Source organism: Solanum dulcamara, chromosome 11 (genome assembly GCF_947179165.1).
Source record: "Solanum dulcamara chromosome 11, daSolDulc1.2, whole genome shotgun sequence".
NCBI lineage: Eukaryota > Viridiplantae > Streptophyta > Magnoliopsida > Solanales > Solanaceae > Solanum > Solanum dulcamara.
The window spans coordinates 4,727,638-4,731,307 of record NC_077247.1 but is presented as its reverse complement, the minus strand read 5'-3'; positions in this window follow the sequence as shown (position 1 = coordinate 4,731,307).

Below are 3,670 nucleotides of genomic sequence, written 5' to 3'. Positions count from 1 at the left end.
TTATGAATGGTTTGTCTATGGAACTTGGGGATAGTGTCATGCCCCAACCCCGTAGGCCGCGACTGAGGTCCGACCTAGACCCCCGTATATTTCTCTATCAGCTGTGGTCATACTGAACTATAAATAAGACAATATCATGTAACAGAGCCCCACTGGGCGATAACATTTTCATAAACCTATAGCCCTTTTCATTTGTATCACAACATGACAGGGCACGCAAGCCGACAAGGCTGCCATAACATAATAACATATATCATATATCATGTAGACCTAGCTGAATCAAACTGACATACACAACCCACAAATACATGTCTGCAGACCTCTAAAAATATAAATAACAATATATAGCGGGACAGGGCCCCCGCCATACCCTTAAATGGATAAAACAATTTTATACATCGGTGGACAGTATCAAAAACTAGGCCTCGATACAATGGAGCCTCTTCCAGCTGAGCTGCATGGAATCCTAAGCTGACAGACTCCTAAAACTTGTATCTACACCTGCGAGCATGAATGCAGCCCCCTGAGACAGGGGGTCAGTACGACATATATACTGAGTATGTACAATGTAACATAATACACTGGAGGTATATTCGAAATAGAGAAGCAGTGGAACAAATTATCAAATCAAAGACATGTACCTGTACTCTGTGAATCACAAAAGCATGAATGCTCAATTTATACAATATAGTCGGCCCTTTCAGGGGTCCGGTGAATCACATCTGTAGGACCATCATAGGCCCGGCGCCATCACCGCCTTATTACAACACATCATCATATATATACATAGGTACCTGTCCCTCTAGTAAGGGGCTCAGTGAACAATGCAGTGAATTGTGCACTATAACGTAACTGGCCCGGGACTCGGTGAAATAAGGGTTACAGTATACACGAGTAGAGTAGTGAGTAACTTTATGCAATTTAAATCATTATCAGAGACTCGACAAAATAAGAAAGTTAAGCTTTTGTTTAAGGACCCGAGTAACGGTGTAGTCATCTCGAGTGCCCTCTAAATGCCATTATGGGCTGTCTCAAAAGTAATCTCGGGGACACTAGACATGTATTAACATAGGGACAAACCATTTATGGAATCAAAAACATTTAATCTCGTATAGTCTTTAAGACTTGGAGCCTGTATATTTGGTACCTCTTTAACATATAAAAGTTTCCAAGGAAATAGTTCAACTACTGTAGGAGTTCAATATTCAGATGTAAATAAGAGATGTTTACGAATGGAGTTACCCAGGAGCTCAGATCATATTCAACTTACAACTAAGACAAAGACATGCCCAAAAGAATAAAGAGAATAAGCTTTATGTAGTCTGTACTTTCCTTCAGGTGATCTGTATATACATATTTTGTGCCCGACCCATTATGGGGATCGGTGAACCACTATGGCATCATAATCTCATTTTCATACCAAATACATATCAAGGGAAATGAGAGATAGTTGTACGTACTTATACCAAAACCTGCCAAGAGAAAGCTTTACATACTTATACCAAAAGCATACCAAGAGAAGCTTCACATACCTCTTATGGACTCCCCTTAATCGTGTTCACATGGTTGTCCTCGAAACCTATGTAACATGGAAGTAATGAAAGTATTAACAACCTTAGACTTTTCAGTCACTTAGACTACCCACGAGTATTCTTAGCATTCATCCCTTTGCTCGCCTTCTCGACTAGTTCCTTAACTAGTTAAGGCGTTAACGAAAATTGGGCAGCACCTCCCCTATAATGTGCCCTATACGAATTTCCAATTCAACTCCTAATACCTAATTCCAACCAACAACAACAACCTGCAACATGTATACAAGCAATTCATACAAACATTACATAATACAAACTCCAAACGACTTGCTCACAAATACGATATCCAAAATAGGGTGTCTGGCCTTTATTTTGTAACACCTTTAATTATACGAAACGAGGGGTCATGTGGTTTCCACCAGAAGCAGATTATACCTATTTATAACATATTTAGTCCCTGCAACAACACACCACACCCCTGCAGCAACAACTCACAAGAACAACACTTTACTTCGACGACAATTCAACTATAACGACTACAATTTCATTTATTTCTAACGTTGAACTTTTTACGACTTTTCCCCAACTTAAAGCAGAACTCAAGGTGTGTAATACACCCTATAATAAATTCATAAACTTCAAATTAGAGGGGAAGACCTTACCTTTCCCGGAATTGGCTAGAACTCGCCAAAATTGTGCCTCGGAACATTTTTTAGCGCGCTTGAACGTCGTGGCAGCTTGCTGTCTGATTTTTGCTGCAAAAAACCCTAATTTTATACTACTAATACTTCCATATCCTCATGGTACATGCTATATAATTAATTTACGGAATGAAATCGGGACTTACCTTATTTTTCCTCCTAAGCCGTCACGTTTTCCTCTCTACTTTTAGGGTTTGTTTTCTCTTCACTTTGGTTGGAAATTTGGAATAAGAACTGAAGTGTATGATGTATATACACATATATATGTAGTCCTAGGGAGTGAAACATGTCATCCCCTAGAGGTGGCAGTGGGGCCCACCTCCCCCAAGCAGGTGGGTCACCTACTTAACCCCAAGCAGGTGGGTCACCTGCTTGCTTGAGGTGCTTCCATATGTCACCCTCTCATTGGCTGCCCCACGTCATTTTTTTCTCTTCTTTGTGGGTTCGTAATCTCATCTTATTTTAAGAGCCTATGTCATTCATGCTACACAAGCTTGGTACGTACTCCAATAGCTTAAGTATGTAAGACTTCCAAGTTAGTAGCGTACGTAGGTAAATCGAGTCCAATGACTCATTACTTAGCCTCCAATTCCTTCCGGATTCTTATGACTCCATTTCCAACCTTCTCTACTATGGGGTATCACATTCTCACTTACTTAGAGTCGTTTGATAGTGTCGTAGCGTATCTAGATCACATGATAATGTCTAAGGAACTTATAAGGCATTCCGAGTTTAAAAGTGTGGGGTGTAACATCGTTCCCTCTTTAGAATATTCATCCCCGAAAGTTAAATAAAACTTCCCTTAGAACTTTATACAGACCGTAGGAAGATGCTTTCCTATTTCCCTAACACATACTTCCATACAAGTACTTAATAAACGTATTTTAGGAGTTAGGGTTACTTATAGACATCGGTTATAGGTGCGAATACTTGTGTTTCATGTTCTCTTCAGTTTCCCCGATCATACTATTTCTGGTTTTGGTTTTTCCACTGTATCTTGATGAAAGGCACGTCTTTAGTCTACAATCTTCCAGTTTGCCGATCTAAGATGGCGATAGGTTTTTTTTCTCATAGGATTCCATCTCCTGGACATCAGCTATGGAATATACCCTGGGTGACTCATCAGTACCTGTGCGAAGCATTCCTATCTGATGGACTAGGCGCATAGTTTCCAAATAAGGTGGTAAGCTCAACTTACCAACCATGTTTCCCACCTTATCAACAACTAGATACAGTCTAATATATTTTGGGTTAAGTTCTCTTTTCTAGGTGACTCCGTTATGAATATCCAATCATCTATTTGAACTCTGAATGTCGATGTCGATTATCTGTATATCATTTCTGCCGACTCTGGGTTGTTAGTCAATAGTTTGCTTAATCCTGTTTGGCCTACCAGCTTAGTCTTTTCCCCAACAGAGGGACTTATACACTCTTCCT